The 21,307-nt window shown below is 42.4% G+C and overlaps 54 non-coding genes across 54 annotated transcripts; all 54 read right to left on the bottom strand.

Moving 5' to 3' along the window:
* Positions 1 to 20: 20 nt before the first annotated feature.
* On the bottom strand, positions 21 to 103 carry trnal-cag (transfer RNA leucine (anticodon CAG)). Its single transcript has one exon. It is a non-coding gene; the product is annotated as a tRNA-Leu (tRNA).
* A 700-nt stretch (positions 104 to 803) lies between these two features.
* On the bottom strand, positions 804 to 886 carry trnal-cag (transfer RNA leucine (anticodon CAG)). Its single transcript has one exon. It is a non-coding gene; the product is annotated as a tRNA-Leu (tRNA).
* Positions 887 to 1,205: 319 nt separating this feature from the next.
* trnal-cag (transfer RNA leucine (anticodon CAG)) lies at positions 1,206 to 1,288 on the bottom strand. Its single transcript has one exon. It is a non-coding gene; the product is annotated as a tRNA-Leu (tRNA).
* Positions 1,289 to 1,586: 298 nt separating this feature from the next.
* On the bottom strand, positions 1,587 to 1,669 carry trnal-cag (transfer RNA leucine (anticodon CAG)). Its single transcript has one exon. It is a non-coding gene; the product is annotated as a tRNA-Leu (tRNA).
* A 319-nt stretch (positions 1,670 to 1,988) lies between these two features.
* trnal-cag (transfer RNA leucine (anticodon CAG)) lies at positions 1,989 to 2,071 on the bottom strand. The gene has a single exon. It is a non-coding gene; the product is annotated as a tRNA-Leu (tRNA).
* Positions 2,072 to 2,390: 319 nt separating this feature from the next.
* On the bottom strand, positions 2,391 to 2,473 carry trnal-cag (transfer RNA leucine (anticodon CAG)). The gene has a single exon. It is a non-coding gene; the product is annotated as a tRNA-Leu (tRNA).
* Positions 2,474 to 2,792: 319 nt separating this feature from the next.
* Positions 2,793 to 2,875, bottom strand: trnal-cag (transfer RNA leucine (anticodon CAG)). Its single transcript has one exon. It is a non-coding gene; the product is annotated as a tRNA-Leu (tRNA).
* Positions 2,876 to 3,194: 319 nt separating this feature from the next.
* Positions 3,195 to 3,277, bottom strand: trnal-cag (transfer RNA leucine (anticodon CAG)). Its single transcript has one exon. It is a non-coding gene; the product is annotated as a tRNA-Leu (tRNA).
* Positions 3,278 to 3,575: 298 nt separating this feature from the next.
* Positions 3,576 to 3,658, bottom strand: trnal-cag (transfer RNA leucine (anticodon CAG)). Its single transcript has one exon. It is a non-coding gene; the product is annotated as a tRNA-Leu (tRNA).
* A 298-nt stretch (positions 3,659 to 3,956) lies between these two features.
* Positions 3,957 to 4,039, bottom strand: trnal-cag (transfer RNA leucine (anticodon CAG)). Its single transcript has one exon. It is a non-coding gene; the product is annotated as a tRNA-Leu (tRNA).
* Positions 4,040 to 4,358: 319 nt separating this feature from the next.
* On the bottom strand, positions 4,359 to 4,441 carry trnal-cag (transfer RNA leucine (anticodon CAG)). The gene has a single exon. It is a non-coding gene; the product is annotated as a tRNA-Leu (tRNA).
* Positions 4,442 to 4,760: 319 nt separating this feature from the next.
* Positions 4,761 to 4,843, bottom strand: trnal-cag (transfer RNA leucine (anticodon CAG)). The gene has a single exon. It is a non-coding gene; the product is annotated as a tRNA-Leu (tRNA).
* Positions 4,844 to 5,162: 319 nt separating this feature from the next.
* Positions 5,163 to 5,245, bottom strand: trnal-cag (transfer RNA leucine (anticodon CAG)). Its single transcript has one exon. It is a non-coding gene; the product is annotated as a tRNA-Leu (tRNA).
* Positions 5,246 to 5,543: 298 nt separating this feature from the next.
* trnal-cag (transfer RNA leucine (anticodon CAG)) lies at positions 5,544 to 5,626 on the bottom strand. Its single transcript has one exon. It is a non-coding gene; the product is annotated as a tRNA-Leu (tRNA).
* Positions 5,627 to 5,924: 298 nt separating this feature from the next.
* On the bottom strand, positions 5,925 to 6,007 carry trnal-cag (transfer RNA leucine (anticodon CAG)). Its single transcript has one exon. It is a non-coding gene; the product is annotated as a tRNA-Leu (tRNA).
* A 298-nt stretch (positions 6,008 to 6,305) lies between these two features.
* Positions 6,306 to 6,388, bottom strand: trnal-cag (transfer RNA leucine (anticodon CAG)). Its single transcript has one exon. It is a non-coding gene; the product is annotated as a tRNA-Leu (tRNA).
* A 298-nt stretch (positions 6,389 to 6,686) lies between these two features.
* On the bottom strand, positions 6,687 to 6,769 carry trnal-cag (transfer RNA leucine (anticodon CAG)). Its single transcript has one exon. It is a non-coding gene; the product is annotated as a tRNA-Leu (tRNA).
* Positions 6,770 to 7,067: 298 nt separating this feature from the next.
* Positions 7,068 to 7,150, bottom strand: trnal-cag (transfer RNA leucine (anticodon CAG)). Its single transcript has one exon. It is a non-coding gene; the product is annotated as a tRNA-Leu (tRNA).
* Positions 7,151 to 7,469: 319 nt separating this feature from the next.
* On the bottom strand, positions 7,470 to 7,552 carry trnal-cag (transfer RNA leucine (anticodon CAG)). The gene has a single exon. It is a non-coding gene; the product is annotated as a tRNA-Leu (tRNA).
* A 298-nt stretch (positions 7,553 to 7,850) lies between these two features.
* Positions 7,851 to 7,933, bottom strand: trnal-cag (transfer RNA leucine (anticodon CAG)). Its single transcript has one exon. It is a non-coding gene; the product is annotated as a tRNA-Leu (tRNA).
* A 319-nt stretch (positions 7,934 to 8,252) lies between these two features.
* On the bottom strand, positions 8,253 to 8,335 carry trnal-cag (transfer RNA leucine (anticodon CAG)). The gene has a single exon. It is a non-coding gene; the product is annotated as a tRNA-Leu (tRNA).
* Positions 8,336 to 8,654: 319 nt separating this feature from the next.
* trnal-cag (transfer RNA leucine (anticodon CAG)) lies at positions 8,655 to 8,737 on the bottom strand. The gene has a single exon. It is a non-coding gene; the product is annotated as a tRNA-Leu (tRNA).
* A 319-nt stretch (positions 8,738 to 9,056) lies between these two features.
* On the bottom strand, positions 9,057 to 9,139 carry trnal-cag (transfer RNA leucine (anticodon CAG)). Its single transcript has one exon. It is a non-coding gene; the product is annotated as a tRNA-Leu (tRNA).
* Positions 9,140 to 9,458: 319 nt separating this feature from the next.
* On the bottom strand, positions 9,459 to 9,541 carry trnal-cag (transfer RNA leucine (anticodon CAG)). Its single transcript has one exon. It is a non-coding gene; the product is annotated as a tRNA-Leu (tRNA).
* Positions 9,542 to 9,839: 298 nt separating this feature from the next.
* Positions 9,840 to 9,922, bottom strand: trnal-cag (transfer RNA leucine (anticodon CAG)). Its single transcript has one exon. It is a non-coding gene; the product is annotated as a tRNA-Leu (tRNA).
* A 298-nt stretch (positions 9,923 to 10,220) lies between these two features.
* Positions 10,221 to 10,303, bottom strand: trnal-cag (transfer RNA leucine (anticodon CAG)). Its single transcript has one exon. It is a non-coding gene; the product is annotated as a tRNA-Leu (tRNA).
* Positions 10,304 to 10,601: 298 nt separating this feature from the next.
* trnal-cag (transfer RNA leucine (anticodon CAG)) lies at positions 10,602 to 10,684 on the bottom strand. Its single transcript has one exon. It is a non-coding gene; the product is annotated as a tRNA-Leu (tRNA).
* A 319-nt stretch (positions 10,685 to 11,003) lies between these two features.
* On the bottom strand, positions 11,004 to 11,086 carry trnal-cag (transfer RNA leucine (anticodon CAG)). The gene has a single exon. It is a non-coding gene; the product is annotated as a tRNA-Leu (tRNA).
* Positions 11,087 to 11,384: 298 nt separating this feature from the next.
* Positions 11,385 to 11,467, bottom strand: trnal-cag (transfer RNA leucine (anticodon CAG)). The gene has a single exon. It is a non-coding gene; the product is annotated as a tRNA-Leu (tRNA).
* Positions 11,468 to 11,786: 319 nt separating this feature from the next.
* On the bottom strand, positions 11,787 to 11,869 carry trnal-cag (transfer RNA leucine (anticodon CAG)). The gene has a single exon. It is a non-coding gene; the product is annotated as a tRNA-Leu (tRNA).
* Positions 11,870 to 12,188: 319 nt separating this feature from the next.
* trnal-cag (transfer RNA leucine (anticodon CAG)) lies at positions 12,189 to 12,271 on the bottom strand. Its single transcript has one exon. It is a non-coding gene; the product is annotated as a tRNA-Leu (tRNA).
* A 319-nt stretch (positions 12,272 to 12,590) lies between these two features.
* Positions 12,591 to 12,673, bottom strand: trnal-cag (transfer RNA leucine (anticodon CAG)). Its single transcript has one exon. It is a non-coding gene; the product is annotated as a tRNA-Leu (tRNA).
* A 319-nt stretch (positions 12,674 to 12,992) lies between these two features.
* Positions 12,993 to 13,075, bottom strand: trnal-cag (transfer RNA leucine (anticodon CAG)). Its single transcript has one exon. It is a non-coding gene; the product is annotated as a tRNA-Leu (tRNA).
* A 298-nt stretch (positions 13,076 to 13,373) lies between these two features.
* On the bottom strand, positions 13,374 to 13,456 carry trnal-cag (transfer RNA leucine (anticodon CAG)). Its single transcript has one exon. It is a non-coding gene; the product is annotated as a tRNA-Leu (tRNA).
* A 298-nt stretch (positions 13,457 to 13,754) lies between these two features.
* Positions 13,755 to 13,837, bottom strand: trnal-cag (transfer RNA leucine (anticodon CAG)). The gene has a single exon. It is a non-coding gene; the product is annotated as a tRNA-Leu (tRNA).
* Positions 13,838 to 14,135: 298 nt separating this feature from the next.
* On the bottom strand, positions 14,136 to 14,218 carry trnal-cag (transfer RNA leucine (anticodon CAG)). The gene has a single exon. It is a non-coding gene; the product is annotated as a tRNA-Leu (tRNA).
* A 298-nt stretch (positions 14,219 to 14,516) lies between these two features.
* trnal-cag (transfer RNA leucine (anticodon CAG)) lies at positions 14,517 to 14,599 on the bottom strand. Its single transcript has one exon. It is a non-coding gene; the product is annotated as a tRNA-Leu (tRNA).
* A 298-nt stretch (positions 14,600 to 14,897) lies between these two features.
* trnal-cag (transfer RNA leucine (anticodon CAG)) lies at positions 14,898 to 14,980 on the bottom strand. The gene has a single exon. It is a non-coding gene; the product is annotated as a tRNA-Leu (tRNA).
* Positions 14,981 to 15,299: 319 nt separating this feature from the next.
* trnal-cag (transfer RNA leucine (anticodon CAG)) lies at positions 15,300 to 15,382 on the bottom strand. Its single transcript has one exon. It is a non-coding gene; the product is annotated as a tRNA-Leu (tRNA).
* Positions 15,383 to 15,680: 298 nt separating this feature from the next.
* On the bottom strand, positions 15,681 to 15,763 carry trnal-cag (transfer RNA leucine (anticodon CAG)). The gene has a single exon. It is a non-coding gene; the product is annotated as a tRNA-Leu (tRNA).
* A 298-nt stretch (positions 15,764 to 16,061) lies between these two features.
* trnal-cag (transfer RNA leucine (anticodon CAG)) lies at positions 16,062 to 16,144 on the bottom strand. Its single transcript has one exon. It is a non-coding gene; the product is annotated as a tRNA-Leu (tRNA).
* Positions 16,145 to 16,442: 298 nt separating this feature from the next.
* On the bottom strand, positions 16,443 to 16,525 carry trnal-cag (transfer RNA leucine (anticodon CAG)). Its single transcript has one exon. It is a non-coding gene; the product is annotated as a tRNA-Leu (tRNA).
* A 319-nt stretch (positions 16,526 to 16,844) lies between these two features.
* Positions 16,845 to 16,927, bottom strand: trnal-cag (transfer RNA leucine (anticodon CAG)). Its single transcript has one exon. It is a non-coding gene; the product is annotated as a tRNA-Leu (tRNA).
* Positions 16,928 to 17,225: 298 nt separating this feature from the next.
* Positions 17,226 to 17,308, bottom strand: trnal-cag (transfer RNA leucine (anticodon CAG)). Its single transcript has one exon. It is a non-coding gene; the product is annotated as a tRNA-Leu (tRNA).
* Positions 17,309 to 17,606: 298 nt separating this feature from the next.
* On the bottom strand, positions 17,607 to 17,689 carry trnal-cag (transfer RNA leucine (anticodon CAG)). The gene has a single exon. It is a non-coding gene; the product is annotated as a tRNA-Leu (tRNA).
* A 298-nt stretch (positions 17,690 to 17,987) lies between these two features.
* Positions 17,988 to 18,070, bottom strand: trnal-cag (transfer RNA leucine (anticodon CAG)). The gene has a single exon. It is a non-coding gene; the product is annotated as a tRNA-Leu (tRNA).
* Positions 18,071 to 18,389: 319 nt separating this feature from the next.
* trnal-cag (transfer RNA leucine (anticodon CAG)) lies at positions 18,390 to 18,472 on the bottom strand. The gene has a single exon. It is a non-coding gene; the product is annotated as a tRNA-Leu (tRNA).
* A 319-nt stretch (positions 18,473 to 18,791) lies between these two features.
* trnal-cag (transfer RNA leucine (anticodon CAG)) lies at positions 18,792 to 18,874 on the bottom strand. Its single transcript has one exon. It is a non-coding gene; the product is annotated as a tRNA-Leu (tRNA).
* Positions 18,875 to 19,172: 298 nt separating this feature from the next.
* Positions 19,173 to 19,255, bottom strand: trnal-cag (transfer RNA leucine (anticodon CAG)). The gene has a single exon. It is a non-coding gene; the product is annotated as a tRNA-Leu (tRNA).
* A 319-nt stretch (positions 19,256 to 19,574) lies between these two features.
* Positions 19,575 to 19,657, bottom strand: trnal-cag (transfer RNA leucine (anticodon CAG)). The gene has a single exon. It is a non-coding gene; the product is annotated as a tRNA-Leu (tRNA).
* Positions 19,658 to 19,955: 298 nt separating this feature from the next.
* Positions 19,956 to 20,038, bottom strand: trnal-cag (transfer RNA leucine (anticodon CAG)). The gene has a single exon. It is a non-coding gene; the product is annotated as a tRNA-Leu (tRNA).
* A 319-nt stretch (positions 20,039 to 20,357) lies between these two features.
* Positions 20,358 to 20,440, bottom strand: trnal-cag (transfer RNA leucine (anticodon CAG)). Its single transcript has one exon. It is a non-coding gene; the product is annotated as a tRNA-Leu (tRNA).
* A 298-nt stretch (positions 20,441 to 20,738) lies between these two features.
* Positions 20,739 to 20,821, bottom strand: trnal-cag (transfer RNA leucine (anticodon CAG)). The gene has a single exon. It is a non-coding gene; the product is annotated as a tRNA-Leu (tRNA).
* A 319-nt stretch (positions 20,822 to 21,140) lies between these two features.
* On the bottom strand, positions 21,141 to 21,223 carry trnal-cag (transfer RNA leucine (anticodon CAG)). Its single transcript has one exon. It is a non-coding gene; the product is annotated as a tRNA-Leu (tRNA).
* Positions 21,224 to 21,307: the final 84 nt, after the last annotated feature.

Here is a 21,307-nt window from a genome sequence, read left to right as displayed (position 1 = left end):
AACTGAGCAAGAAAACCACATGTCAGAAGTGGGATTCGAACCCACGCCTCCAGTGGAGACTGCGACCTGAACGCAGCGCCTTAGACCGCTCGGCCATCCTGACGGAAAACAAAAGAAATTGGTGAGAGTTATAGATCATATCTTTTAATCGCACTTTCTTCATCACAGAAAGCGTTGTACAGAGCCTGATGCAGTGTACTTGTCGCTGGTGACAATATATGCTAACAGAAGGAATCTTTGTTGAAATCCCACTCAAACCCCTTTTTAATGGTAAACAAAAGAGAGACTTCAAAATTGTCAAACATTTGACTAGTCTACATGATATGTTGCGGCAGTTTAACATGTAAAGCATTGCTCTGTCTACATCATCATGTCAAAGGGAACTGAGCAAGAAAACCACATGTCAGAAGTGGGATTCGAACCCACGCCTCTAGTGGAGACTGCGACCTGAACGCAGCGCCTTAGACCGCTCGGCCATCCTGACGGAAAACAAAAGAAATTGGTGAGAGCTATAGATCATATCTTTTAATGCATTCCATACAACACTACATCGCACTTTCTTCATCACAGAAAGGGTTGTACAGAGCCTGATGCAGTGTACTTGTCGCTGGTGACAATATATGCTAACAGAAGGAATCTTTGTTGAAATCCCACTCAAACCCCTTTTTAATGGTAAACAAAAGAGAGACTTCAAAATTGTCAAACATTTGACGAGTCTACATGATATGTTGCGGCAGTTTAACATGTAAAGCATTGCTCCGTTTACATCATCATGTCAAAGGGAACTGAGCAAGAAAATCACATGTCAGAAGTGGGATTCGAACCCACGCCTCCAGTGGAGACTGCGACCTGAACGCAGCGCCTTAGACCGCTCGGCCATCCTGACTGAAAACAAAAGAAATTGGTGAGAGTTATAGATCATATCTTTTAATGCATTCGATATAACATTACATATCACTTTCTTGATCACAGAAAGGGTTGTACAGAGCCTGATGCAGTGTACTTGTCGCTGGTGACAATATATGCTAACAGAAGGAAGCTTTGTTCAAATCCCACTCAAACCCCTTTTTAATGTTAAACAAAAGAGAGACTTCAAAATTGTCAAACATTTGACGAGTCTACATGATATGTTGCGGCAGTTTAACATGTAAAGCATTGCTCCGTTTACATCATCATGTCAAAGGGAACTGAGCAAGAAAACCACATGTCAGAAGTGGGATTCGAACCCACGCCTCCAGTGGAGACTGCGACCTGAACGCAGCGCCTTAGACCGCTCGGCCATCCTGACGGAAAACAAAAGAAATTGGTGAGAGTTATAGATCATATCTTTTAATCGCACTTTCTTCATCACAGAAAGCGTTGTACAGAGCCTGATGCAGTGTACTTGTCGCTGGTGACAATATATGCTAACAGAAGGAAGCTTTGTTCAAATCCCACTCAAACCCCTTTTTAATGTTAAACAAAAGAGAGACTTCAAAATTGTCAAACATTTGACGAGTCTACATGATATGTTGCGGCAGTTTAACATGTAAAGCATTGCTCTGTCTACATCATCATGTCAAAGGGAAATGAGCAAGAAAACCACATGTCAGAAGTGGGATTCGAACCCACGCCTCCAGTGGAGACTGCGACCTGAACGCAGCGCCTTAGACCGCTCGGCCATCCTGACGGAAAACAAAAGAAATTGGTGAGAGTTATAGATTATATCTTTTAATGCATTCGATATAACATTACATAGCACTTTCTTGATCACAGAAAGGGTTGTACACGGCCTGATGCAGTATACTGATCGCTGCTTACTATATATGCTAACAGAAGGAAGCTTTGTTCAAATCCCACTCAAACCCCTTTTTAATGGTAAACAAAAGAGAGACTTCAAAATTGTCAAACATTTGACGAGTCTACATGATATGTTGCGGCAGTTTAACATGTAAAGCATTGCTCCGTTTACATCATCATGTCACAGGCAACTGAGCAAGAAAACCACATGTCAGAAGTGGGATTCGAACCCACGCCTCCAGTGGAGACTGCGACCTGAACGCAGCGCCTTAGACCGCTCGGCCATCCTGACGGAAAACAAACGAAATTGGTGAGAGTTATAGATTATATCTTTTAATGCATTCGATATAACATTACATAGCACTTTCTTGATCACAGAAAGGGTTGTACACGGCCTGATGCAGTATACTGATCGCTGCTTACTATATATGCTAACAGAAGGAAGCTTTGTTCAAATCCCACTCAAACCCCTTTTTAATGGTAAACAAAAGAGAGACTTCAAAATTGTCAAACATTTGACGAGTCTACATGATATGTTGCGGCAGTTTAACATGTAAAGCATTGCTCCGTTTACATCATCATGTCACAGGCAACTGAGCAAGAAAACCACATGTCAGAAGTGGGATTCGAACCCACGCCTCCAGTGGAGACTGCGACCTGAACGCAGCGCCTTAGACCGCTCGGCCATCCTGACGGAAAACAAAAGAAATTGGTGAGAGTTATAGATCATATCTTGTAATGCATTCCATACAACACTACATCGCACTTTCTTCATCACAGAAAGGGTTGTACAGAGCCTGATGCAGTGTACTTGTCGCTGGTGACAATATATGCTAACAGAAGGAATCTTTGTTGAAATCCCACTCAAACCCCTTTTTAATGGTAAACAAAAGAGAGACTTCAAAATGGTCAAACATTTGACGAGTCTACATGATATGTTGCGGCAGTTTAAGATGTAAAGCATTGCTCCGTTTACATCATCATGTCACAGGCAACTGAGCAAGAAAACCACATGTCAGAAGTGGGATTCGAACCCACGCCTCCAGTGGAGACTGCGACCTGAACGCAGCGCCTTAGACCGCTCGGCCATCCTGACGGAAAACAAAAGAAATTGGTGAGAGTTATAGATCATATCTTTTAATGCATTCCATACAACACTACATCGCACTTTCTTCATCACAGAAAGGGTTGTACAGAGCCTGATGCAGTGTACTGATCGCTGGTGACAATATATGCTAACAGAAGGAATCTTTGTTCAAATCCCACTCAAACCCCTTTTTAATGGTAAACAAAAGAGAGACTTCAAAATTGTCAAACATTTGACGAGTCTACATGATATGTTGCGGCAGTTTAACATGTAAAGCATTGCTCTGTCTACATCATCATGTCAAAGGGAAATGAGCAAGAAAACCACATGTCAGAAGTGGGATTCGAACCCACGCCTCCAGTGGAGACTGCGACCTGAACGCAGCGCCTTAGACCGCTCGGCCATCCTGACGGAAAACAAAAGAAATTGGTGAGAGTTATAGATAATATCTTTTAATCGCACTTTCTTCATCACAGAAAGGGTTGTACAGAGCCTGATGCAGTGTACTTGTCGCTGGTGACAATATATGCTAACAGAAGGAATCTTTGTTGAAATCCCACTCAAACCCCTTTTTAATGGTAAACAAAAGAGAGACTTCAAAATGGTCAAACATTTGACGAGTCTACATGATATGTTGCGGCAGTTTAAGATGTAAAGCATTGCTCCGTTTACATCATCATGTTACAGGCAACTGAGCAAGAAAACCACATGTCAGAAGTGGGATTCGAACCCACGCCTCCAGTGGAGACTGCGACCTGAACGCAGCGCCTTAGACCGCTCGGCCATCCTGACGGAAAACAAAAGAAATTGGTGAGAGTTATAGATAATATCTTTTAATCGCACTTTCTTCATCACAGAAAGGGTTGTACAGAGCCTGATGCAGTGTACTTGTCGCTGGTGACAATATATGCTAACAGAAGGAATCTTTGTTGAAATCCCACTCAAACCCCTTTTTAATGGTAAACAAAAGAGAGACTTCAAAATTGTCAAACATTTGACGAGTCTACATGATATGTTGCGGCAGTTTAACATGTAAAGCATTGCTCTGTCTACATCATCATGTCAAAGGGAAATGAGCAAGAAAACCACATGTCAGAAGTGGGATTCGAACCCACGCCTCCAGTGGAGACTGCGACCTGAACGCAGCGCCTTAGACCGCTCGGCCATCCTGACGGAAAACAAAAGAAATTGGTGAGAGTTATAGATTATATCTTTTAATGCATTCGATATAACATTACATAGCACTTTCTTGATCACAGAAAGGGTTGTACACGGCCTGATGCAGTATACTGATCGCTGCTTACTATATATGCTAACAGAAGGAAGCTTTGTTCAAATCCCACTCAAACCCCTTTTTAATGGTAAACAAAAGAGAGACTTCAAAATTGTCAAACATTTGACGAGTCTACATGATATGTTGCGGCAGTTTAACATGTAAAGCATTGCTCCGTTTACATCATCATGTCACAGGCAACTGAGCAAGAAAACCACATGTCAGAAGTGGGATTCGAACCCACGCCTCCAGTGGAGACTGCGACCTGAACGCAGCGCCTTAGACCGCTCGGCCATCCTGACGGAAAACAAAAGAAATTGGTGAGAGTTATAGATCATATCTTGTAATGCATTCCATACAACACTACATCGCACTTTCTTCATCACAGAAAGGGTTGTACAGAGCCTGATGCAGTGTACTTGTCGCTGGTGACAATATATGCTAACAGAAGGAATCTTTGTTGAAATCCCACTCAAACCCCTTTTTAATGGTAAACAAAAGAGAGACTTCAAAATGGTCAAACATTTGACGAGTCTACATGATATGTTGCGGCAGTTTAAGATGTAAAGCATTGCTCCGTTTACATCATCATGTCACAGGCAACTGAGCAAGAAAACCACATGTCAGAAGTGGGATTCGAACCCACGCCTCCAGTGGAGACTGCGACCTGAACGCAGCGCCTTAGACCGCTCGGCCATCCTGACGGAAAACAAAAGAAATTGGTGAGAGTTATAGATCATATCTTTTAATGCATTCCATACAACACTACATCGCACTTTCTTCATCACAGAAAGGGTTGTACAGAGCCTGATGCAGTGTACTGATCGCTGGTGACAATATATGCTAACAGAAGGAATCTTTGTTCAAATCCCACTCAAACCCCTTTTTAATGGTAAACAAAAGAGAGACTTCAAAATTGTCAAACATTTGACGAGTCTACATGATATGTTGCGGCAGTTTAACATGTAAAGCATTGCTCTGTCTACATCATCATGTCAAAGGGAAATGAGCAAGAAAACCACATGTCAGAAGTGGGATTCGAACCCACGCCTCCAGTGGAGACTGCGACCTGAACGCAGCGCCTTAGACCGCTCGGCCATCCTGACGGAAAACAAAAGAAATTGGTGAGAGTTATAGATAATATCTTTTAATCGCACTTTCTTCATCACAGAAAGGGTTGTACAGAGCCTGATGCAGTGTACTTGTCGCTGGTGACAATATATGCTAACAGAAGGAATCTTTGTTGAAATCCCACTCAAACCCCTTTTTAATGGTAAACAAAAGAGAGACTTCAAAATGGTCAAACATTTGACGAGTCTACATGATATGTTGCGGCAGTTTAAGATGTAAAGCATTGCTCCGTTTACATCATCATGTTACAGGCAACTGAGCAAGAAAACCACATGTCAGAAGTGGGATTCGAACCCACGCCTCCAGTGGAGACTGCGACCTGAACGCAGCGCCTTAGACCGCTCGGCCATCCTGACGGAAAACAAAAGAAATTGGTGAGAGTTATAGATAATATCTTTTAATCGCACTTTCTTCATCACAGAAAGGGTTGTACAGAGCCTGATGCAGTGTACTTGTCGCTGGTGACAATATATGCTAACAGAAGGAATCTTTGTTGAAATCCCACTCAAACCCCTTTTTAATGGTAAACAAAAGAGAGACTTCAAAATTGTCAAACATTTGACGAGTCTACATGATATGTTGCGGCAGTTTAACATGTAAAGCATTGCTCTGTCTACATCATCATGTCAAAGGGAAATGAGCAAGAAAACCACATGTCAGAAGTGGGATTCGAACCCACGCCTCCAGTGGAGACTGCGACCTGAACGCAGCGCCTTAGACCGCTCGGCCATCCTGACGGAAAACAAAAGAAATTGGTGAGAGTTATAGATAATATCTTTTAATCGCACTTTCTTCATCACAGAAAGGGTTGTACAGAGCCTGATGCAGTGTACTTGTCGCTGGTGACAATATATGCTAACAGAAGGAATCTTTGTTGAAATCCCACTCAAACCCCTTTTTAATGGTAAACAAAAGAGAGACTTCAAAATGGTCAAACATTTGACGAGTCTACATGATATGTTGCGGCAGTTTAAGATGTAAAGCATTGCTCCGTTTACATCATCATGTTACAGGCAACTGAGCAAGAAAACCACATGTCAGAAGTGGGATTCGAACCCACGCCTCCAGTGGAGACTGCGACCTGAACGCAGCGCCTTAGACCGCTCGGCCATCCTGACGGAAAACAAAAGAAATTGGTGAGAGTTATAGATAATATCTTTTAATCGCACTTTCTTCATCACAGAAAGGGTTGTACAGAGCCTGATGCAGTGTACTTGTCGCTGGTGACAATATATGCTAACAGAAGGAATCTTTGTTGAAATCCCACTCAAACCCCTTTTTAATGGTAAACAAAAGAGAGACTTCAAAATTGTCAAACATTTGACGAGTCTACATGATATGTTGCGGCAGTTTAACATGTAAAGCGTTGCTCTGTCTACATCATCATGTCAAAGGGAAATGAGCAAGAAAACCACATGTCAGAAGTGGGATTCGAACCCACGCCTCCAGTGGAGACTGCGACCTGAACGCAGCGCCTTAGACCGCTCGGCCATCCTGACGGAAAACAAAAGAAATTGGTGAGAGTTATAGATAATATCTTTTAATCGCACTTTCTTCATCACAGAAAGGGTTGTACAGAGCCTGATGCAGTGTACTTGTCGCTGGTGACAATATATGCTAACAGAAGGAATCTTTGTTGAAATCCCACTCAAACCCCTTTTTAATGGTAAACAAAAGAGAGACTTCAAAATTGTCAAACATTTGACGAGTCTACATGATATGTTGCGGCAGTTTAACATGTAAAGCATTGCTCCGTTTACATCATCATGTCAAAGGGAACTGAGCAAGAAAATCACATGTCAGAAGTGGGATTCGAACCCACGCCTCCAGTGGAGACTGCGACCTGAACGCAGCGCCTTAGACCGCTCGGCCATCCTGACTGAAAACAAAAGAAATTGGTGAGAGTTATAGATCATATCTTTTAATGCATTCGATATAACATTACATATCACTTTCTTGATCACAGAAAGGGTTGTACAGAGCCTGATGCAGTGTACTTGTCGCTGGTGACAATATATGCTAACAGAAGGAAGCTTTGTTCAAATCCCACTCAAACCCCTTTTTAATGTTAAACAAAAGAGAGACTTCAAAATTGTCAAACATTTGACGAGTCTACATGATATGTTGCGGCAGTTTAACATGTAAAGCATTGCTCCGTTTACATCATCATGTCAAAGGGAACTGAGCAAGAAAACCACATGTCAGAAGTGGGATTCGAACCCACGCCTCCAGTGGAGACTGCGACCTGAACGCAGCGCCTTAGACCGCTCGGCCATCCTGACGGAAAACAAAAGAAATTGGTGAGAGTTATAGATCATATCTTTTAATCGCACTTTCTTCATCACAGAAAGCGTTGTACAGAGCCTGATGCAGTGTACTTGTCGCTGGTGACAATATATGCTAACAGAAGGAAGCTTTGTTCAAATCCCACTCAAACCCCTTTTTAATGTTAAACAAAAGAGAGACTTCAAAATTGTCAAACATTTGACGAGTCTACATGATATGTTGCGGCAGTTTAACATGTAAAGCATTGCTCTGTCTACATCATCATGTCAAAGGGAAATGAGCAAGAAAACCACATGTCAGAAGTGGGATTCGAACCCACGCCTCCAGTGGAGACTGCGACCTGAACGCAGCGCCTTAGACCGCTCGGCCATCCTGACGGAAAACAAAAGAAATTGGTGAGAGTTATAGATTATATCTTTTAATGCATTCGATATAACATTACATAGCACTTTCTTGATCACAGAAAGGGTTGTACACGGCCTGATGCAGTATACTGATCGCTGCTTACTATATATGCTAACAGAAGGAAGCTTTGTTCAAATCCCACTCAAACCCCTTTTTAATGGTAAACAAAAGAGAGACTTCAAAATTGTCAAACATTTGACGAGTCTACATGATATGTTGCGGCAGTTTAACATGTAAAGCATTGCTCCGTTTACATCATCATGTCACAGGCAACTGAGCAAGAAAACCACATGTCAGAAGTGGGATTCGAACCCACGCCTCCAGTGGAGACTGCGACCTGAACGCAGCGCCTTAGACCACTCGGCCATCCTGACGGAAAACAAAAGAAATTGGTGAGAGTTATAGATTATATCTTTTAATGCATTCGATATAACATTACATAGCACTTTCTTGATCACAGAAAGGGTTGTACACGGCCTGATGCAGTATACTGATCGCTGCTTACTATATATGCTAACAGAAGGAAGCTTTGTTCAAATCCCACTCAAACCCCTTTTTAATGGTAAACAAAAGAGAGACTTCAAAATTGTCAAACATTTGACGAGTCTACATGATATGTTGCGGCAGTTTAACATGTAAAGCATTGCTCCGTTTACATCATCATGTCACAGGCAACTGAGCAAGAAAACCACATGTCAGAAGTGGGATTCGAACCCACGCCTCCAGTGGAGACTGCGACCTGAACGCAGCGCCTTAGACCGCTCGGCCATCCTGACGGAAAACAAAAGAAATTGGTGAGAGTTATAGATCATATCTTGTAATGCATTCCATACAACACTACATCGCACTTTCTTCATCACAGAAAGGGTTGTACAGAGCCTGATGCAGTGTACTTGTCGCTGGTGACAATATATGCTAACAGAAGGAATCTTTGTTGAAATCCCACTCAAACCCCTTTTTAATGGTAAACAAAAGAGAGACTTCAAAATGGTCAAACATTTGACGAGTCTACATGATATGTTGCGGCAGTTTAAGATGTAAAGCATTGCTCCGTTTACATCATCATGTCACAGGCAACTGAGCAAGAAAACCACATGTCAGAAGTGGGATTCGAACCCACGCCTCCAGTGGAGACTGCGACCTGAACGCAGCGCCTTAGACCGCTCGGCCATCCTGACGGAAAACAAAAGAAATTGGTGAGAGTTATAGATCATATCTTTTAATGCATTCCATACAACACTACATCGCACTTTCTTCATCACAGAAAGGGTTGTACAGAGCCTGATGCAGTGTACTGATCGCTGGTGACAATATATGCTAACAGAAGGAATCTTTGTTCAAATCCCACTCAAACCCCTTTTTAATGGTAAACAAAAGAGAGACTTCAAAATTGTCAAACATTTGACGAGTCTACATGATATGTTGCGGCAGTTTAACATGTAAAGCATTGCTCTGTCTACATCATCATGTCAAAGGGAAATGAGCAAGAAAACCACATGTCAGAAGTGGGATTCGAACCCACGCCTCCAGTGGAGACTGCGACCTGAACGCAGCGCCTTAGACCGCTCGGCCATCCTGACGGAAAACAAAAGAAATTGGTGAGAGTTATAGATAATATCTTTTAATCGCACTTTCTTCATCACAGAAAGGGTTGTACAGAGCCTGATGCAGTGTACTTGTCGCTGGTGACAATATATGCTAACAGAAGGAATCTTTGTTGAAATCCCACTCAAACCCCTTTTTAATGGTAAACAAAAGAGAGACTTCAAAATGGTCAAACATTTGACGAGTCTACATGATATGTTGCGGCAGTTTAAGATGTAAAGCATTGCTCCGTTTACATCATCATGTTACAGGCAACTGAGCAAGAAAACCACATGTCAGAAGTGGGATTCGAACCCACGCCTCCAGTGGAGACTGCGACCTGAACGCAGCGCCTTAGACCGCTCGGCCATCCTGACGGAAAACAAAAGAAATTGGTGAGAGTTATAGATAATATCTTTTAATCGCACTTTCTTCATCACAGAAAGGGTTGTACAGAGCCTGATGCAGTGTACTTGTCGCTGGTGACAATATATGCTAACAGAAGGAATCTTTGTTGAAATCCCACTCAAACCCCTTTTTAATGGTAAACAAAAGAGAGACTTCAAAATTGTCAAACATTTGACGAGTCTACATGATATGTTGCGGCAGTTTAACATGTAAAGCGTTGCTCTGTCTACATCATCATGTCAAAGGGAAATGAGCAAGAAAACCACATGTCAGAAGTGGGATTCGAACCCACGCCTCCAGTGGAGACTGCGACCTGAACGCAGCGCCTTAGACCGCTCGGCCATCCTGACGGAAAACAAAAGAAATTGGTGAGAGTTATAGATAATATCTTTTAATCGCACTTTCTTCATCACAGAAAGGGTTGTACAGAGCCTGATGCAGTGTACTTGTCGCTGGTGACAATATATGCTAACAGAAGGAATCTTTGTTGAAATCCCACTCAAACCCCTTTTTAATGGTAAACAAAAGAGAGACTTCAAAATTGTCAAACATTTGACGAGTCTACATGATATGTTGCGGCAGTTTAACATGTAAAGCATTGCTCCGTTTACATCATCATGTCAAAGGGAACTGAGCAAGAAAATCACATGTCAGAAGTGGGATTCGAACCCACGCCTCCAGTGGAGACTGCGACCTGAACGCAGCGCCTTAGACCGCTCGGCCATCCTGACTGAAAACAAAAGAAATTGGTGAGAGTTATAGATCATATCTTTTAATGCATTCGATATAACATTACATATCACTTTCTTGATCACAGAAAGGGTTGTACAGAGCCTGATGCAGTGTACTTGTCGCTGGTGACAATATATGCTAACAGAAGGAAGCTTTGTTCAAATCCCACTCAAACCCCTTTTTAATGTTAAACAAAAGAGAGACTTCAAAATTGTCAAACATTTGACGAGTCTACATGATATGTTGCGGCAGTTTAACATGTAAAGCATTGCTCCGTTTACATCATCATGTCAAAGGGAACTGAGCAAGAAAACCACATGTCAGAAGTGGGATTCGAACCCACGCCTCCAGTGGAGACTGCGACCTGAACGCAGCGCCTTAGACCGCTCGGCCATCCTGACGGAAAACAAAAGAAATTGGTGAGAGTTATAGATCATATCTTTTAATCGCACTTTCTTCATCACAGAAAGCGTTGTACAGAGCCTGATGCAGTGTACTTGTCGCTGGTGACAATATATGCTAACAGAAGGAAGCTTTGTTCAAATCCCACTCAAACCCCTTTTTAATGTTAAACAAAAGAGAGACTTCAAAATTGTCAAACATTTGACGAGTCTACATGATATGTTGCGGCAGTTTAACATGTAAAGCATTGCTCTGTCTACATCATCATGTCAAAGGGAAATGAGCAAGAAAACCACATGTCAGAAGTGGGATTCGAACCCACGCCTCCAGTGGAGACTGCGACCTGAACGCAGCGCCTTAGACCGCTCGGCCATCCTGACGGAAAACAAAAGAAATTGGTGAGAGTTATAGATTATATCTTTTAATGCATTCGATATAACATTACATAGCACTTTCTTGATCACAGAAAGGGTTGTACACGGCCTGATGCAGTATACTGATCGCTGCTTACTATATATGCTAACAGAAGGAAGCTTTGTTCAAATCCCACTCAAACCCCTTTTTAATGGTAAACAAAAGAGAGACTTCAAAATTGTCAAACATTTGACGAGTCTACATGATATGTTGCGGCAGTTTAACATGTAAAGCATTGCTCCGTTTACATCATCATGTCACAGGCAACTGAGCAAGAAAACCACATGTCAGAAGTGGGATTCGAACCCACGCCTCCAGTGGAGACTGCGACCTGAACGCAGCGCCTTAGACCGCTCGGCCATCCTGACGGAAAACAAAAGAAATTGGTGAGAGTTATAGATTATATCTTTTAATGCATTCGATATAACATTACATAGCACTTTCTTGATCACAGAAAGGGTTGTACACGGCCTGATGCAGTATACTGATCGCTGCTTACTATATATGCTAACAGAAGGAAGCTTTGTTCAAATCCCACTCAAACCCCTTTTTAATGGTAAACAAAAGAGAGACTTCAAAATTGTCAAACATTTGACGAGTCTACATGATATGTTGCGGCAGTTTAACATGTAAAGCATTGCTCCGTTTACATCATCATGTCACAGGCAACTGAGCAAGAAAACCACATGTCAGAAGTGGGATTCGAACCCACGCCTCCAGTGGAGACTGCGACCTGAACGCAGCGCCTTAGACCGCTCGGCCATCCTGACGGAAAACAAAAGAAATTGGTGAGAGTTATAGATCATATCTTGTAATGCATTCCATACAACACTACATCGCACTTTCTTCATCACAGAAAGGGTTGTACAGAGCCTGATGCAGTGTACTTGTCGCTGGTGACAATATATGCTAACAGAAGGAATCTTTGTTGAAATCCCACTCAAACCCCTTTTTAATGGTAAACAAAAGAGAGACTTCAAAATGGTCAAACATTTGACGAGTCTACATGATATGTTGCGGCAGTTTAAGATGTAAAGCATTGCTCCGTTTACATCATCATGTCACAGGCAACTGAGCAAGAAAACCACATGTCAGAAGTGGGATTCGAACCCACGCCTCCAGTGGAGACTGCGACCTGAACGCAGCGCCTTAGACCGCTCGGCCATCCTGACGGAAAACAAAAGAAATTGGTGAGAGTTATAGATCATATCTTTTAATGCATTCCATACAACACTACATCGCACTTTCTTCATCACAGAAAGGGTTGTACAGAGCCTGATGCAGTGTACTGATCGCTGGTGACAATATATGCTAACAGAAGGAATCTTTGTTCAAATCCCACTCAAACCCCTTTTTAATGGTAAACAAAAGAGAGACTTCAAAATTGTCAAACATTTGACGAGTCTACATGATATGTTGCGGCAGTTTAACATGTAAAGCATTGCTCTGTCTACATCATCATGTCAAAGGGAAATGAGCAAGAAAACCACATGTCAGAAGTGGGATTCGAACCCACGCCTCCAGTGGAGACTGCGACCTGAACGCAGCGCCTTAGACCGCTCGGCCATCCTGACGGAAAACAAAAGAAATTGGTGAGAGTTATAGATAATATCTTTTAATCGCACTTTCTTCATCACAGAAAGGGTTGTACAGAGCCTGATGCAGTGTACTTGTCGCTGGTGACAATATATGCTAACAGAAGGAATCTTTGTTGAAATCCCACTCAAACCCCTTTTTAATGGTAAACAAAAGAGAGACTTCAAAATGGTCAAACATTTGACGAGTCTACATGATATGTTGCGGCAGTTTAAGATGTAAAGCATTGCTCCGTTTACATCATCATGTTACAGGCAACTGAGCAAGAAAACCACATGTCAGAAGTGGGATTCGAACCCACGCCTCCAGTGGAGACTGCGACCTGAACGCAGCGCCTTAGACCGCTCGGCCATCCTGACGGAAAACAAAAGAAATTGGTGAGAGTTATAGATAATATCTTTTAATCGCACTTTCTTCATCACAGAAAGGGTTGTACAGAGCCTGATGCAGTGTACTTGTCGCTGGTGACAATATATGCTAACAGAAGGAATCTTTGTTGAAATCCCACTCAAACCCCTTTTTAATGGTAAACAAAAGAGAGACTTCAAAATTGTCAAACATTTGACGAGTCTACATGATATGTTGCGGCAGTTTAACATGTAAAGCATTGCTCTGTCTACATCATCATGTCAAAGGGAAATGAGCAAGAAAACCACATGTCAGAAGTGGGATTCGAACCCACGCCTCCAGTGGAGACTGCGACCTGAACGCAGCGCCTTAGACCGCTCGGCCATCCTGACGGAAAACAAAAGAAATTGGTGAGAGTTATAGATAATATCTTTTAATCGCACTTTCTTCATCACAGAAAGGGTTGTACAGAGCCTGATGCAGTGTACTTGTCGCTGGTGACAATATATGCTAACAGAAGGAATCTTTGTTGAAATCCCACTCAAACCCCTTTTTAATGGTAAACAAAAGAGAGACTTCAAAATGGTCAAACATTTGACGAGTCTACATGATATGTTGCGGCAGTTTAAGATGTAAAGCATTGCTCCGTTTACATCATCATGTTACAGGCAACTGAGCAAGAAAACCACATGTCAGAAGTGGGATTCGAACCCACGCCTCCAGTGGAGACTGCGACCTGAACGCAGCGCCTTAGACCGCTCGGCCATCCTGACGGAAAACAAAAGAAATTGGTGAGAGTTATAGATAATATCTTTTAATCGCACTTTCTTCATCACAGAAAGGGTTGTACAGAGCCTGATGCAGTGTACTTGTCGCTGGTGACAATATATGCTAACAGAAGGAATCTTTGTTGAAATCCCACTCAAACCCCTTTTTAATGGTAAACAAAAGAGAGACTTCAAAATTGTCAAACATTTGACGAGTCTACATGATATGTTGCGGCAGTTTAACATGTAAAGCGTTGCTCTGTCTACATCATCATGTCAAAGGGAAATGAGCAAGAAAACCACATGTCAGAAGTGGGATTCGAACCCACGCCTCCAGTGGAGACTGCGACCTGAACGCAGCGCCTTAGACCGCTCGGCCATCCTGACGGAAAACAAAAGAAATTGGTGAGAGTTATAGATAATATCTTTTAATCGCACTTTCTTCATCACAGAAAGGGTTGAACAGAGCCTGATGCAGTGTACTTGTCGCTGGTGACAATATATGCTAACAGAAGGAATCTTTGTTGAAATCCCACTCAAACCCCTTTTTAATGGTAAACAAAAGAGAGACTTCAAAATTGTCAAACATTTGACGAGTCTACATGATATGTTGCGGCAGTTTAACATGTAAAGCATTGCTCCGTTTACATCATCATGTCACAGGCAACTGAGCAAGAAAACCACATGTCAGAAGTGGGATTCGAACCCACGCCTCCAGTGGAGACTGCGACCTGAACGCAGCGCCTTAGACCGCTCGGCCATCCTGACGGAAAACAAATGAAATTGATGAGAGTTATAGATCATATCTTTTAATGCATTCCATACAACACTACATCGCACTTTCTTCATCACAGAAAGGGTTGTACAGAGCCTGATGCAGTGTACTTGTCGCTGGTGACAATATATGCTAACAGAAGGAATCTTTGTTGAAATCCCACTCAAACCCCTTTTTAATGGTAAACAAAAGAGAGACTTCAAAATTGTCAAACATTTGACGAGTCTACATGATATGTTGCGGCAGTTTAACATGTAAAGCATTGCTCTGTCTACATCATCATGTCAAAGGGAAATGAGCAAGAAAACCACATGTCAGAAGTGGGATTCGAACCCACGCCTCCAGTGGAGACTGCGACCTGAACGCAGCGCCTTAGACCGCTCGGCCATCCTGACTGAAAACAAAAGAAATTGGTGAGAGTTATAGATAATATCTTTTAATCGCACTTTCTTCATCACAGAAAGGGTTGTACAGAGCCTGATGCAGTGTACTTGTCGCTGGTGACAATATATGCTAACAGAAGGAATCTTTGTTGAAATCCCACTCAAACCCCTTTTTAATGGTAAACAAAAGAGAGACTTCAAAATGGTCAAACATTTGACGAGTCTACATGATATGTTGCGGCAGTTTAAGATGTAAAGCATTGCTCCGTTTACATCATCATGTTACAGGCAACTGAGCAAGAAAACCACATGTCAGAAGTGGGATTCGAACCCACGCCTCCAGTGGAGACTGCGACCTGAACGCAGCGCCTTAGACCGCTCGGCCATCCTGACGGAAAACAAAAGAAATTGGTGAGAGTTATAGATAATATCTTTTAATCGCACTTTCTTCATCACAGAAAGGGTTGTACAGAGCCTGATGCAGTGTACTTGTCGCTGGTGACAATATATGCTAACAGAAGGAATCTTTGTTGAAATCCCACTCAAACCCCTTTTTAATGGTAAACAAAAGAGAGACTTCAAAATTGTCAAACATTTGACGAGTCTACATGATATGTTGCGGCAGTTTAACATGTAAAGCGTTGCTCTGTCTACATCATCATGTCAAAGGGAAATGAGCAAGAAAACCACATGTCAGAAGTGGGATTCGAACCCACGCCTCCAGTGGAGACTGCGACCTGAACGCAGCGCCTTAGACCGCTCGGCCATCCTGACGGAAAACAAAAGAAATTGGTGAGAGTTATAGATAATATCTTTTAATCGCACTTTCTTCATCACAGAAAGGGTTGAACAGAGCCTGATGCAGTGTACTTGTCGCTGGTGACAATATATGCTAACAGAAGGAATCTTTGTTGAAATCCCACTCAAACCCCTTTTTAATGGTAAACAAAAGAGAGACTTCAAAATTGTCAAACATTTGACGAGTCTACATGATATGTTGCGGCAGTTTAACATGTAAAGCATTGCTCCGTTTACATCATCATGTCACAGGCAACTGAGCAAGAAAACCACATGTCAGAAGTGGGATTCGAACCCACGCCTCCAGTGGAGACTGCGACCTGAACGCAGCGCCTTAGACCGCTCGGCCATCCTGACGGAAAACAAATGAAATTGATGAGAGTTATAGATCATATCTTTTAATGCATTCCATACAACACTACATCGCACTTTCTTCATCACAGAAAGGGTTGTACAGAGCCTGATGCAGTGTACTTGTCGCTGGTGACAATATATGCTAACAGAAGGAATCTTTGTTGAAATCCCACTCAAACCCCTTTTTAATGGTAAACAAAAGAGAGACTTCAAAATTGTCAAACATTTGACGAGTCTACATGATATGTTGCGGCAGTTTAACATGTAAAGCATTGCTCTGTCTACATCATCATGTCAAAGGGAAATGAGCAAGAAAACCACATGTCAGAAGTGGGATTCGAACCCACGCCTCCAGTGGAGACTGCGACCTGAACGCAGCGCCTTAGACCGCTCGGCCATCCTGACTGAAAACAAAAGAAATTGGTGAGAGTTATAGATAATATCTTTTAATCGCACTTTCTTCATCACAGAAAGGGTTGTACAGAGCCTGATGCAGTGTACTTGTCGCTGGTGACAATATATGCTAACAGAAGGAATCTTTGTTGAAATCCCACTCAAACCCCTTTTTAATGGTAAACAAAAGAGAGACTTCAAAATGGTCAAACATTTGACGAGTCTACATGATATGTTGCGGCAGTTTAAGATGTAAAGCATTGCTCCGTTTACATCATCATGTTACAGGCAACTGAGCAAGAAAACCACATGTCAGAAGTGGGATTCGAACCCACGCCTCCAGTGGAGACTGCGACCTGAACGCAGCGCCTTAGACCGCTCGGCCATCCTGACGGAAAACAAAAGAAATTGGTGAGAGTTATAGATAATATCTTTTAATCGCACTTTCTTCATCACAGAAAGGGTTGTACAGAGCCTGATGCAGTGTACTTGTCGCTGGTGACAATATATGCTAACAGAAGGAATCTTTGTTGAAATCCCACTCAAACCCCTTTTTAATGGTAAACAAAAGAGAGACTTCAAAATTGTCAAACATTTGACGAGTCTACATGATATGTTGCGGCAGTTTAACATGTAAAGCGTTGCTCTGTCTACATCATCATGTCAAAGGGAAATGAGCAAGAAAACCACATGTCAGAAGTGGGATTCGAACCCACGCCTCCAGTGGAGACTGCGACCTGAACGCAGCGCCTTAGACCGCTCGGCCATCCTGACGGAAAACAAAAGAAATTGGTGAGAGTTATAGATAATATCTTTTAATCGCACTTTCTTCATCACAGAAAGGGTTGTACAGAGCCTGATGCAGTGTACTTGTCGCTGGTGACAATATATGCTAACAGAAGGAATCTTTGTTGAAATCCCACTCAAACCCCTTTTTAATGGTAAACAAAAGAGAGACTTCAAAATTGTCAAACATTTGACGAGTCTACATGATATGTTGCGGCAGTTTAACATGTAAAGCATTGCTCCGTTTACATCATCATGTCACAGGCAACTGAGCAAGAAAACCACATGTCAGAAGTGGGATTCGAACCCACGCCTCCAGTGGAGACTGCGACCTGAACGCAGCGCCTTAGACCGCTCGGCCATCCTGACGGAAAACAAATGAAATTGATGAGAGTTATAGATCATATCTTTTAATGCATTCCATACAACACTACATCGCACTTTCTTCATCACAGAAAGGGTTGTACAGAGCCTGATGCAGTGTACTTGTCGCTGGTGACAATATATGCTAACAGAAGGAATCTTTGTTGAAATCCCACTCAAACCCCTTTTTAATGGTAAACAAAAGAGAGACTTCAAAATTGTCAAACATTTGACGAGTCTACATGATATGTTGCGGCAGTTTAAGATGTAAAGCATTGCTCCGTTTACATCATCATGTCACAGGCAACTGAGCAAGAAAACCACATGTCAGAAGTGGGATTCGAACCCACGCCTCCAGTGGAGACTGCGACCTGAACGCAGCGCCTTAGACCGCTCGGCCATCCTGACGGAAAACAAAAGAAATTGGTGAGAGTTATAGATCATATCTTTTAATGCATTCCATACAACACTACATCGCACTTTCTTCATCACAGAAAGGGTTGTACAGAGCCTGATGCAGTGTACTGATCGCTGGTGACAATATATGCTAACAGAAGGAATCTTTGTTCAAATCCCACTCAAACCCCTTTTTAATGGTAAACAAAAGAGAGACTTCAAAATTGTCAAACATTTGACGAGTCTACGTGATATGTTGCGGCAGTTTAACATGTAAAGCATTGCTCTGTCTACATCATCATGTCAAAGGGAAATGAGCAAGAAAACCACATGTCAGAAGTGGGATTCGAACCCACGCCTCCAGTGGAGACTGCGACCTGAACGCAGCGCCTTAGACCGCTCGGCCATCCTGACGGAAAACAAAAGAAATTGGTGAGAGTTATAGATCATATCTTTTAATCGCACTTTCTTCATCACAGAAAGCGTTGTACAGAGCCTGATGCAGTGTACTTGTCGCTGGTGACAATATATGCTAACAGAAGGAATCTTTGTTGAAATCCCACTCAAACCCCTTTTTAATGGTAAACAAAAGAGAGACTTCAAAATTGTCAAACATTTGACTAGTCTACATGATATGTTGCGGCAGTTTAACATGTAAAGCATTGCTCTGTCTACATCATCATGTCAAAGGGAACTGAGCAAGAAAACCACATGTCAGAAGTGGGATTCGAACCCACGCCTCCAGTGGAGACTGCGACCTGAACGCAGCGCCTTAGACCGCTCGGCCATCCTGACGGAAAACAAATGAAATTGATGAGAGTTATAGATCACATCTTTTAATGCATTCCATACAACACTACATCGCACTTTCTTCATCACAGAAAGGGTTGTACAGAGCCTGATGCAGTGTACTTGTCGCTGGTGACAATATATGCTAACAGAAGGAATCTTTGTTGAAATCCCACTCAAACCCCTTTTTAATGGTAAACAAAAGAGAGACTTCAAAATTGTCAAACATTTGACGAGTCTACATGATATGTTGCGGCAGTTTAACATGTAAAGCATTGCTCTGTCTACATCATCATGTCAAAGGGAAATGAGCAAGAAAACCACATGTCAGAAGTGGGATTCGAACCCACGCCTCCAGTGGAGACTGCGACCTGAACGCAGCGCCTTAGACCGCTCGGCCATCCTGACGGAAAACAAAAGAAATTGGTGAGAGTTATAGATAATATCTTTTAATCGCACTTTCTTCATCACAGAAAGGGTTGTACAGAGCCTGATGCAGTGTACTTGTCGCTGGTGACAATATATGCTAACAGAAGGAATCTTTGTTGAAATCCCACTCAAACCCCTTTTTAATGGTAAACAAAAGAGAGACTTCAAAATTGTCAAACATTTGACGAGTCTACATGATATGTTGCGGCAGTTTAACATGTAAAGCATTGCTCCGTTTACATCATCATGTCACAGGCAACTGAGCAAGAAAACCACATGTCAGAAGTGGGATTCGAACCCACGCCTCCAGTGGAGACTGCGACCTGAACGCAGCGCCTTAGACCGCTCGGCCATCCTGACGGAAAACAAAAGAAATTGGTGAGAGCTATAGATCATATCTTTCAATGCATTCCATACAACACTACATCGCACTTTCTTCATCACAGAAAGCGTTGTACAGAGCCTGATGCAGTGTACTTGTCGCTGGTGACAATATATGCTAACAGAAGGAATCTTTGTTGAAATCCCACTCAAACCCCTTTTTAATGGTAAACAAAAGAGAGACTTCAAAATTGTCAAACATTTGACGAGTCTACATGATATGTTGCGGCAGTTTAACATGTAAAGCGTTGCTCTGTCTACATCATCATGTCAAAGGGAAATGAGCAAGAAAACCACATGTCAGAAGTGGGATTCGAACCCACGCCTCCAGTGGAGACTGCGACCTGAACGCAGCGCCTTAGACCGCTCGGCCATCCTGACGGAAAACAAAAGAAATTGGTGAGAGTTATAGATAATATCTTTTAATCGCACTTTCTTCATCACAGAAAGGGTTGTACAGAGCCTGATGCAGTGTACTTGTCGCTGGTGACAATATATGCTAACAGAAGGAATCTTTGTTGAAATCCCACTCAAACCCCTTTTTAATGGTAAACAAAAGAGAGACTTCAAAATTGTCAAACATTTGACGAGTCTACATGATATGTTGCGGCAGTTTAACATGTAAAGCATTGCTCCGTTTACATCATCATGTCACAGGCAACTGAGCAAGAAAACCACATGTCAGAAGTGGGATTCGAACCCACGCCTCCAGTGGAGACTGCGACCTGAACGCAGCGCCTTAGACCGCTCGGCCATCCTGACGGAAAACAAATGAAATTGATGAGAGTTATAGATCATATCTTTTAATGCATTCCATACAACACTACATCGCACTTTCTTCATCACAGAAAGGGTTGTACAGAGCCTGATGCAGTGTACTTGTCGCTGGTGACAATATATGCTAACAGAAGGAATCTTTGTTGAAATCCCACTCAAACCCCTTTTTAATGGTAAACAAAAGAGAGACTTCAAAATTGTCAAACATTTGACGAGTCTACATGATATGTTGCGGCAGTTTAACATGTAAAGCATTGCTCTGTCTACATCATCATGTCAAAGGGAAATGAGCAAGAAAACCACATGTCAGAAGTGGGATTCGAACCCACGCCTCCAGTGGAGACTGCGACCTGAACGCAGCGCCTTAGACCGCTCGGCCATCCTGACGGAAAACAAAAGAAATTGGTGAGAGTTATAGATAATATCTTTTAATCGCACTTTCTTCATCACAGAAAGGGTTGTACAGAGCCT

The sequence above is a fragment of the Pungitius pungitius genome, chromosome 5 (genome assembly GCF_949316345.1).
Source record: "Pungitius pungitius chromosome 5, fPunPun2.1, whole genome shotgun sequence".
NCBI lineage: Eukaryota > Metazoa > Chordata > Actinopteri > Perciformes > Gasterosteidae > Pungitius > Pungitius pungitius.
This window is presented reverse-complemented; position numbering and strand designations above follow the sequence as displayed.